General features: G+C 35.3%; 1 protein-coding gene and 1 non-coding gene across 4 annotated transcripts in view; one reads left to right on the top strand and one right to left on the bottom strand.

Moving 5' to 3' along the window:
• The window catches only part of ASXL1 (ASXL transcriptional regulator 1), a 60280-nt gene that overhangs the window by 25666 nt on the left and 22549 nt on the right, over positions 1-12065 (bottom strand). The window lies entirely within an intron of this gene.
• TRNAS-AGA (transfer RNA serine (anticodon AGA)) lies at positions 8394-8466 on the top strand. Its single transcript has one exon. It is a non-coding gene; the product is annotated as a tRNA-Ser (tRNA).

Below are 12065 nucleotides of genomic sequence, written 5' to 3'. Positions count from 1 at the left end.
ACCAAACAAAAGAATCAGAAGGTGATCAAGAATCAGGCACAATAACTGCAGTAACTGAAAAATTGTGCTATACACTGGAATTTGACACAACACTGTAAAATGACTATAACTCATTAAAAAAATGTTAAAAAAAAAAGCAGGCAGAGGTGTCTATCGATGAGGCCAGTAACTGCCAAAATAAAAAGCACATAAATGCATATTTTAATCCAAAAACATAAGAAATGAAGCCTTACCCATTCTGTATATGGATTGATACTGTTGCCCTTTCTCAAGTCTACATCAGCCCTACAACATATACAGTATCCTGAAATTCTTTTGTTTTCAGCATGTTTCATATGTATAGTCAGGTGGATTAACAGAGTTTATTATCTAGTTTTAACCAAGCTTACAAACATTACCACAAAGAGAAGACAGTTTTGAGGTAATACTGATAATGCAAGTACAAGGGACACTGAGAAAACAGAGCTGATCTTTTTATACCAAGAATATAAACTCTTCATCAGGTGAAGTAAACTATGAGCAATCATACCCAAAAAGAAGTCAGCCCAACGCATTCAAAGATAACTAGATGAGACTAGTTGAAAAATAATAGATCCTCTACCATTTAATAATTCCATTCTAAAGTTAACTAATCACTTTAAAAACAAAGTATAATTTTATAATACTTTAGAATTTGTTTTAGGGTGTACTTCACAATGGACATACCTATAAAAGATATATATAGTGGTATATACATACGTATAATGTGTAAATGAACAAGTGTATGATGTATATACATACACACACACATGCACACAGGTTGTTTTATTACCACTGGGGGAATAATTTTTTTTAAATGTGAATCCCACTGCTGTAGGCACTGAAAAGCAACTCAGTGGCATTATCAGAGTTGTAACTTAGAACCACTCTGACAGCAATGTGAACACTACATTAGAGACGGAAAGAATCTGAAAACTGGAGTACCAATTAAGAGACTAACCCAACAGTTAGGCCAGATGGTAATTACTGCCTGAGTAAAAATCTTAGAACTGTTAGGAAAAAGACTGTTATGAGCATTAAATAAGAATGAATGAAAAGAACATATACAGGTCATTTTTGTAAAAGAAAGAAAAGGAAATTTAAAAATCTGTATAGCTTTATAAAAATAAAGGCAGGAAGGAACCCTACCTAATAGCTTAAAACAAAGACTCAAAAGGATACATTTCCAAGTAACTTTATCTCCATTTCAGAATGAAGCTCAAAATACTGACATGAATACAAAAATATCCAGACAAGAATCCAAGGAAAACTTCACAATGAATGTCATCCAACAAAAAACTACTAGGAATGCAAACAACCAAAAAAATTTGATCCATAACAACCAAAAAAAAGGGAGAGAGAGGGAAAAAAACAGACCCCAAAATGACAAATGAAAGAACTATTGGAGAGGATATTGAAAGTTATTACAAGCAAACCTTGCAGATTCTGTGGGCTTAGTTCCAGGCCACCACAATAAAACGATTATCATAATAAAGCAAGTCACACAAAGTTTTTGGTTTCCTAGTGCATATAAAGGTTATGTTTATGCTACACTGTAGTCTATTAAGTGTGCTATATAGCATTATATCTAAAGAACAGTGCACATGCCTTAATTTTAAAAAATTTATTTGGTAAAAAATGCTAACCATCATCTGAGCCTTAAGCGAGTCATAAACTTTTTGCTGATGGAAGGTCTTATCTTGTGATGGTTGATGAGTGGTCAGAGTGGTGGCTGAAGGCTAGGGTGGCCATTGGCAATTTCTTAAAATAAGACAATAAAGTCTGCCACAGCAACTGACTCTTCCTTTCATGAATGATTTCAATGCTGTTTAGCATTTTACCCACAGCAGAAATTCTATCAAACATGTAGTCAATCCTCTCAAACCCTGCCACTGCTTTATTAACTAAGTTTATGTAGTATTCTAAATCTTTTGTTGTCATTTCAACAATCTTCACAGCATCTTTACCAGGAGTAAACTCCATCTTTCTCTGCTTATCCATAAGAAGCATCACCTCATCTGTTCAGGTTTTAGATTGCAGCAATTCAGTCCCATCTTAAGGCTCCACTTCTAATTCTGCTATTTTCACCACATATGCAGTTACTTCTTCCACGAAAGTCTTGAACCCTTCGAAGTCATTCAACAGGGTTGGAATCAACTTCTAAACTCCTGTTAATGTTGATATTTTGACTTCTTCACATGAATCACAATTGTTTTTATTGGCATCTGGAATGGTGAATCCTTTCCAGAAGGTTTTCAATTTACTTTGCCAGGATCTATCAGAGGAATCACTATCTAATGCAGCTACAGCTTACAAAATGTATTTCTTAAACAATAAGATTTGAAAGTCAAAATGACTGCTTGATCCATGCAGAAAGGATGTGTTAGCAGGTATGAAAACATTAATCTTGTTATACATCTCCATCAGAACTCTTGGGTGACCATGTGCCCTGTCAATGAACAGTAACATTCCAAAAGGAATCTTTTTCTCTGAAGCACTAGGTCTTAACAGTGGTCTTAAAATATTCAGTAAACCATGTTATAAACCGATGCGCCATCATCCAGGCTTTGTCATTCCATTTCTAGAGCATAGGCAGAGTAGATTTAGCATTCTTAAGGGCCCCATCATTTCCAGAATCAGTAAATGAGCACTGGCTTCAACTTAAAGTCACCAGCTGCATAAGACCCTAACAAGAGTGTCAGCATATCCTTTGAAGCCAGACATTGACTTTTCCTCTCTAGCTATGAAAAGTCCTAGATGGCACCTTCTTCCAGTATAAGGCTGTTTCATCTACATCAAAAGTCTATTATTGAATGGAGCCACCTACAGTAATTATCTCAGCTAGATCTTCTGGATAACTTGCTACAACTTCTATATCACACTCGTGGCTTCATCTTGCACTTCTATGTTATGAAGACAGCTTCTTTCCATAAACCTCATGAACCAAACCGTTAACTTCAAACTTATCTTCTGCAGCTTCCTCACCTCTCTCAGTCTTCACAGAACTGAACAGAGTTAGGGCCTTGCTCTGGATAAGGCTTTGGCTTAAGGAAATGCTGTGGCTGGTTTGGTCTTTTATCCAGACCACTACATTTTTCTCCATATCAGCAATAAGGCTGTTTCATTTTCTTATCATTTCTGTGTTCACTGGAGTAGCAATTTTAATTTCCTTCTAGAACTTTCCTTTGCATACACAACTTGGCAAATTATTTGGTGCAAGAGGCCTAGGTTTCAGCATGTTTCAACTTTTGATGTGCCTTCCTCACTAAGCTCAATCATTTCTAGCTTTTGAGTTGAAGTGAGAAACATGCGACTCTTCTTTTCACTTGAATGCTCAGAGGTCATTCACTGTAGGGTTATTAATTGGCCAAATTTCAATATTGTTATGTCTCAAGGAATAGAGAGGCCCAAGAAGGAGAGAAATGGGGAACAGCTAGTTAGTGGGACAGTCAGAATACACACAAGCTCAATTAAGTTTGTTGTCTTACAGGGGTGCAGTTGATGGCACCCCAAAATAATTACAATAGTAACATCAAAGATCACTGATCAGAGACCATAACAAATATAGCAGTAATGAGAAAGTTTAAAATATTGCAAGAATCATCAAAATGTGACACAGAGACATGATGTGAGCAAATGCTGTCAGGAAAATGGTACCAACAGACTTGCTTCACACAGGGTTGCCATAAACCTTCAATATGTAAACAATGCAATCTCTGCAAAGCACAATGAAGCAAAGCACACTAAAACAATGTATGCCTGTATAACTATATTTCATGTATTAAACACTGAGCACATTGACTACAGACATGTAACACATTAAAAAAAAATCCGAATAGAACTAACACCTTGGTGAACATGAGGATGTAACAGTAGAAATTACCCAAAACAAAGAAAGTAAAAAGACTGGAAAAAATATGAACAGCATATCAATAAATTTTGGAACAACCTCAAGAGGCCAAATATATATGTAATTATAGTCTCCAAAGAGGGTGGGGAGGTGGAGAAAAATACCTGAAGAAATAAATGGCTGAATATTTATCAAAACTGATCCAACCAAGACACTTAGAAATCCAGGCACAAGACACATGAAACAAATCACACTAAAGCACATCATAAACAGACTACTGAAAAGCAGTAATGAAAAGAAAAATCTTAAAATTAACAAAAAGGAGGAGAAAAGATACATTACTTGCTTAGGAACAAAGACCAAAATAAAAGCAGACGTATCAGAAATATTACAAGCCAGAAACAGTGAAGCAATGCCTTTAAAGAACAGAAAGAAAAAAAAAAAATACCAACCTAGAATTCTGTATCTAGCGAAAATATCCTTTAAGAAGGGGAAATAATTTTCAAACACATGTTTTAAAATACCATCGCCAGCAGACTAGCGCTACAAAAAACATTACAGAAAGTCCTTCTAGCAGAGTGAAAATAATACCAGATAAGAATACAAATCTACACATAGACCATGAAGACCACCAGACATGGAAAATATGTAGGAAAAATAAAGACTTTTTTTCTTATTTCTTAAATCTCTCTAAAGACTCTCAAAGGCACTGCTTAAATAAGAAAACTAGTAACAATATATTGGGGAGTTTATAACATCTGTGGAAGTGAAGTGTCTGATAACAACAGCACAAAGACTGAGGGAGAATGTGGACACACACTGCTATAAGGTTCTTCAAATACAGGTACAGTGGTATAATAGTACTTGAAGGCAGACTGTAATGTTAAATACCTATACAATAAACACTAAAGCAACCACTAAAACAAAATAAAGAGGTTCAACTAAGAGAAAAAGGGGAATCAAAAAAATATGTTTTTAAATCCTTAATGCAAAGGAAGGCAAAAAAGAAGGAAAAGCAAACAAAGAACAGATGGGACAAACAGAAAACAATGAACAAAATGGTAGATTTAAACTCTGTAACATCAGTAATCATATTAAATGTAAATGGTCTAAACACTTCAACAGAAAGGCAGAGATTATCAAATTGGATAAAAGCAACCCAACTGTATGACACCTGCAAAAACAAACAAAAAACCAATTTGAAATGTGAAGACACAGGCTAAAAGTAAAAGGATGAGAAAAAATATTTACCATGCAAACACTAATCAAAAGAAAGCAGGAGTGGCTAATATTATTGAGATAAAGTAAACTTTGGAGCAAAGAATATTACCAGAGATAAACACAATCATTTAAAAATGATACAGGAGCCAGGGAACGGTATAGCTCAAATGGTAGAGGGCATGCTCAGCATGCATGAGGTCCTGGGTTCTATCTCCAGTACCTCCATCTAAAAAATCAAAGATTTCTGGATACTCCCCAAATATATAGAAACTAAATGTCATGCTTCTAAATAACCAATAATTTAAAGAAGCAAGCAAAAAAAAAATTAAGAAGGTATTTTGAACTAAATGAAAATAATAATACAACATCGAATTTTGTTATATACATTCTTAGAAAAGAAAGACGGTCTCAAATACCTCAGCTTTCATCATGAGAAAAATGGGAAGAAGGGAGCAAATTAAACCGTAATCAAGCATAAGAAAAGAAATAAAAGGAGCAGAGATCAAAGAAACAGAAAACAGAAAAACAACAGAGAAAAGTCAGTGAAATCAAAAGCTGATTTTTGAGATAATTACTAAAATTGATAAACCACTAGCCAGACTAATCAGGTGAAGACAGAAATTACCAGTATCATGAAGAGAGCAGTGACATCATTACAGGTTCAACAAATATTAAAAGAGTAATAAAGAAATATTATGAACATTCTTATGACAATAATTTTGACAATCTGAATGAAATGGACACAAACTACTAAAATTCACCCAGGAAGAAAGAGATAACCTAAACAGCCATTATCTACAGAAGAAATTGAATTTATAATTAAAGAATCTCCAGGTTCAGGTGGCTCCATTGGGGAATTCTATGTAAGAAAGAAATAATACCAATTCTATAAAAATTCTTTCAGAAAATCTAAGAGGAAAAAATATTTCCCAATTGCCATGGTCTGAATGTGACCCCCTCCAACAGATTCAAATGTTAGAATCCTTATGCCCAGTGTGGTGGTGATAGAAGGTGGGGCCTTTGGGAGGTGATTAGTTCATGAGGGCAGATTATTAGTATCCTTATGAATGGAATTAGCACTCATAAAAGAGATCCCACAGAGCTCCCCAGCCCTTTAAACCACATGAAGGTACAAGAGGAAATCTGCAACCCAGGAGAGGGCCCTCATCCTACTATGCTAGCGCCCTAATCTTGGACTTCTAGCCTCCAAAGCTGTGAGAAATAAATTTATGTTGTTTATAAAGTAACCAGTCTGTGGTATTTTGTTATAGCAACTCAAACTAAGACACTATTTCATTCCACAAGGACAACATTACTCTTAAAAGAAAACTACAGTCCAATACACCTCACGAACAGAGATGCAAATATTTCCACTGTTAACAATGTTAAATGTTAACAATAGCTGAATCTGGATAAAGGGAATAAGCGCATTTTTATACCATTTATCTTATCCTTGCAACTTTCCTGTGAGTTGAGAATTATTTCCAAATAAAAAGATTTTAAAAAATGACAATACATAAAAAGTTGTTAGCCCAGTTCCTGGAACAAATTAAGAGCTCAATAAGTGCTAACAATAGTTACCTAGTTCAACAGCTCATATTATAGATGATGAAACGGAGGCTCAGAGAATACAAGAAATGTATCCAAAGCCATCCAATTAGTTAATGACTAAAACTCCAGTCTCTAGGATCAGCCTTTCCCCTACTCCCTGACTACCATACACATAATTTCATAATGACTCATTAACTTGTTTAAAACAAAACAAAAATGGGAAATACACTTCTGGTTCTTTTTCTAGTTATGTCCTAATACTCTTAAAGGAAAAATATCCCCACCACACAGTCACAAAAAGGACATTTTGTGGAACTTCACCAAAAGTTTAGGATTAGAAGGGAGGGTAAGAAGGTGGGATCTTGGTCTGAGCTAAGAAGATAAGATAAACAGATTCACTGATCACAGAGGAATATTAGGAGAGATAATGAGAGACTGTGATCTGTAATATATTACCCTGATTCTGTCATGGTAGGAGAAAAGACAGGATTACTAAGGGAAAGTGGTAATGTGATCTAGCAGCTGACTGTCTGTGGGAGAAGAAAAAGAAATCAGGAGTAATCAGGTTTTTAATCTGGGTTACTAAGACAGTGAGGGCATAGACAGAAACAGGAAACATAAGAGGAAGGCTGACTTGTGATGTCAGTAAGAGGATGCTAGATGAAGAAAGAGGTGGATTTGTGATACCAGTGGAATCTTGGAAATGTCCTTTTGGATATGCAGATCTGGAGTTCTTGAATTACAAATATGGGCATCTGCCCACTCGGCTGGGATAGCTGAAGATTAGATCACTACAAGAAAAGATGAGGAATCTTTTCTCTATCGCAAGATATATCTAAACTCCTCAGAAACCAGCAGCAGGCCACCAGTCATTCCTTCCCAGAAGAACCGCTGATGAGAAAGAACTGTGCTACAGCACAAGGCAATAAAAGGCACTCTGATCAATCAAGCTGCAAAGGGCTCATTAACGATGTCAACTGATATATCCTTTCAGGCTGACAGTGCTTTGTAAGCAAGGTAAAACAATCTCAGTCACACCATAGCTACGTCACCAGTAGCATGATTCTAACAGAACTCAGAAACTGTTTGTGTTTTAGTGAATTACAGGATGTAGCTACAACTGAGTAAACGTGCCACAGATCTTTCAGTGAATACAGCAGAAAGGTCTGACACAGCAGCACTCATCTACCAATCCAAACACATTTTAAAAACTGCAAAATAACAGCACACTCATACACACATACACAGGCAAGCCTAAAAGCAAGAAAGGGAAATTCACTGATGCTAGAAACAAGCTACTCAAAGCCAAATAACTAACAGGGCTACTAAAACCAATACGGGGCTTGAGGCTTAGGACAGGTGTTTTAATGCCCGCAAGAAACTCAAGAGACAAGAAACTGAAAATGAATCAGATTCATAAAACATCAAAAGCCACAAACTACACAGGAATAACAGAACTCCAATTTCCAGTCCACAAAAAAGAATTTCACCATTTGCCAGAAGTCAGAGGTAAAAATGTCACCTCTCAGAATATGAAACCCCATGATCATAAGTATGGGTTCCAAAAATCACTGCACCCAAGCAGTCCAGGAACCCAAGCCAAGAAATTAGCCTAAGCCCAGGAATGGCACTAAGGGTTCAGCAGAAGCTCAAAACTTCCTTAAAGGGATACCTCCACAACCTGACTCACATAAAAAATAAATCCCACAGATGATAAGCATGTAAGTCAAAATTAAAAACTATATAGGTGGGGGGAGGATATAGCTTAGTGGTAGAGCACATGCTTAGAAAGCATGAGGCCCTGGGTTAAATCCCTAGTATCTCTGTTAAAAATAAGTAAATAAAGAAATAAACCAAATTATCTCACCCACCCTCAAAAATAAAATAAGTAAACTATATAAAGAAATAAAGAAATAAGCCATCAAAGACAGGGAGGGTCTTAGGAGACACAACAAATAGGCAAACTCAGACCTCAAGATCCAAGTAAAACAGATTTTAAATTTTAAATTTTAAATTACTATGTTTAGAATGTACAGAAATAAAATTAGAAAGAAAAACAGAAGAACAAGACAGAATGAGAAAATGCAAATTTCAAAAAGAATCAGGTAGAAAATCTAGAAATAAAAATGTGATTTATAAAGCTGAATGCTCAGTCAAAACTAAAGAATTAGTAAACTGTATTCCTTATCTGAAATCATCTCACCAAATGTAGCACAAAAAGATAAAGAGATGGAAAATATGATAATATAGAAGACAGAATGAGAAGTTTTTAACACAGAGAAATATCAATGTCAGAAGAGGAAGCAAGAAGATGATATTCAAAGACATACTGGCCAAGATTGAATACACGAGTTTTCAGATTGCCAGGGTAACTTACTCAAATATACACTACAGCAAAACTGCACAACAATATAAAGACAAACATAAGCAGTAAAAGCAACCAAAAGAAAACAATGATTATAAAGTAGCAACAGACACCGAACTTCTCAAATGCAAGAACAGATGCCAGAAAACAAAGGAATGACATCTTCCTATGAGGGAAAATAACAGTCAACTACAAATCATTACACTGGTAAAAGGCCACCTTAGAGTAACTAAACAGAGGCCTTAAGATATACAAAGGTAGCTTATTACTTACAGATCCAAACTGAAAGAACTCGATAAATGGTGTACATTAATACAAAAGAAATTAAACACAGAATGAAGGAGTAGGATTCAAGAAGCAATGATAAGGCAATAAATCTGTAATATCTCAACATAAATACTATAATTTTTAAACATTTTTAATGCCTACCTTTGGGAGAGTTAGAAGGTGGAACTTTAGAACTAGAGAAAAGCATGGGAGAGGTGAAACATTCAGAATTAAAACATTTTAAAATGCAATTACTGTTCATGACAGAGAGATATTCAGCTTAGACTATTAAGCATTTTTGTAAAGGTAACCTGTATGACAAAAATAGAATAAACAGCTTCCAAGCCAGCAGACGGTAAAAAAGAAGAATTCCAAAAATGAGTCTATGCAACAACATGGATGAACCTTGAAGATATTATGCTAAGTGAAATAAGCCAGTCACAAAAGGATAAATATTGTATTATTCCACTTATACGAGGTACCTAGAGTAGTCAAATTCACAAAGACTGAAAGCAGAAGGGTGGCAGTCTGGGGCTTGGAGGAGGAAGGAATGGGGAGTTAGTGTTTAATGAGTTTCAGTTTGGGAAGGTTCTGGAGAGGGACAGTGGTGACTGCTGCACGACAACGTGAATGTACTTATTAATGCCACAAAACTGTATACTTAAAGAATAGTTAAAATGATAAATAGTGTTACATATATTTTAACCACAGTAAGAAAGGAAAAAAAATTACTTTTTAAAGTGATTTCAATAAAAGCCAGGAACAGAGCAACAACACAACAAAAAGCATATTAAGTGTTTAAAAATAAACAAAAAAAGAAGACAAAACTATTTTGTAATAACAATAAATGTAAGTGGATTTAATTCACTTATTAAAATGTAGAAACTCTAGACCAAATACTAAAAAACAATCCAGCTATAACCTATTTATAACAACAGCAAAAACAGTAATAGAGAAAGGTTCAAAATAGAAGAATTGAAGATGATATGAAAACTATATCCCACCCAAAAGATAAAAGAATTTAAAGCAGAAGCATTAATATGGATAATGAGGGACATAAAAGAGGCAACCCAAAAGGTCTAACAGTCAGCAAACTGAACTCACACTGTGGTAGCTAGTGTCCAAAAATGACCCCAAGAAAGGAAGCTGCCTGGTATTTCTGTCCTCCCACTGAATCTGGGCTGATCTCTTGATTTGCTATGCACAAGGGAATGTGGTAGAGGTGGCCGTGTGCCAGTCCTGTGTCTGAGCCTTAAGAATGTCTGACAATTCCTGCTTTTTACACTTTTGAGAGCCTTCAGCTGCCATTTAAGAAAGTTAGAAAGCCTTGCTGGAGAAATAGCATAGGAAGGACTGTGAGAAAGGGAAAAGCCCCAAGACCACATGGAAAGAAAGGCTAACCATCTCAGCAGCATCCAAGCTAAGCCCTACCTTCCAGCCATTCCTGCCAACCTGCCACAAGTGTCTTGGACCTTTTAGTCGAACAGAGCCCCATATGTCTGAAACTCCAACTCAAGTGGAGCTGAAGAACCACCCTACTAAAAGCCCAGTCAATTCACAGATTCATGAGATATAATCAAACTGGTTCCTGTTTTAAGATACTAAGTTTTGCAGTGGTTTATTACACCACAATATATAACTAAAAATACAAACAACGTGGCCTCAAAATATATAAAGGAAAACTTGATCTCAAGGAGAAACTGACACAACTACAGTTAAAAAGAGGGATAATTCTCAAATTGATATATAAAGCAAATAAAAAATTAAAAATACAGATTTAAAAACTTAATTTAAACCTGACTGATAATACATATAGACATAAAGTAGACAAGTAATAAAAAAATGCTACTAAAGCACACCTTAAACACTTTAAAAACTGACCATATACTAAGCCAGAAAAGAAGTCTCAACAGAAGCCAAAACACACATACTAATTCTTTGACATTGACCTAAAAAAAAGAAAATGGAAGGAGGGAAACAATCTATGTATTTGGAAACTTTTCAAAAAAACTTTAATTAATGAATTAAATAAAATTTCTTAATAGAAATCTCAAAAGTATTTAGAACTAAATTAAAAAAGCATACATAACAAAACTTGTGGGGCCATGTCCAACAGTAGGGTACATAAATATACCCTTTCTCAATCTATCTGGGTTAAAAGACTGGCTTGGGAGTTTTTTTCCCAATCCATCAAAGACCAATATGTGGTCCTACTGCACATGACTAGTACACATGACTCACTGTGTGAGCATGAGAACACCCAATGTGATCTTCACTCTAGAACAGAGGGGGATGAGTCCACCCATCATGCTCAGATATTGCAGCAATGTCAAATTGTGATAAAAGCTTCTAAACACTCCCAACTTCTGTACTTATCACAGACAGGAACAATAGTTCACCAAATGACACTAGTCTGTGGATCACATTTTGAACAGTACTGACAATTGCAAATTCACAAAATACAGTACTATACCACTGTAAAGAGGAATGAATAATCTCTCTTTGTATGACTATGGAGTGATCTCCTGGATGTACTGTTAAGTAAAAAAAGTAAAGTGGGGAAAAGTGTGTATGATGCCATTCTAAAAAAGGAGGAGGACACAAATACAAATATGTTATTTGCCTGTATTTCTAAAAAGGAAGGAAAATAATAAAAAACAGATTAAATAAAATGCTCAGCATAGGGAAAAGAAAATAGGTAAAGGGGATTGGGAGGGAGCTAGAATTCACGAAATAAACACTGTGCTGTGTGTTTAACCATACATATTTTACATCATTATAAAACAAAATAAA

Source organism: Vicugna pacos, chromosome 19 (assembly GCF_048564905.1).
Source record: "Vicugna pacos chromosome 19, VicPac4, whole genome shotgun sequence".
In the NCBI taxonomy this organism is placed as follows: Eukaryota; Metazoa; Chordata; class Mammalia; order Artiodactyla; family Camelidae; genus Vicugna; species Vicugna pacos.
The sequence above is the reverse complement of the archived record's forward strand: the minus strand, read 5'-3'. Positions and strand labels throughout refer to the sequence as shown.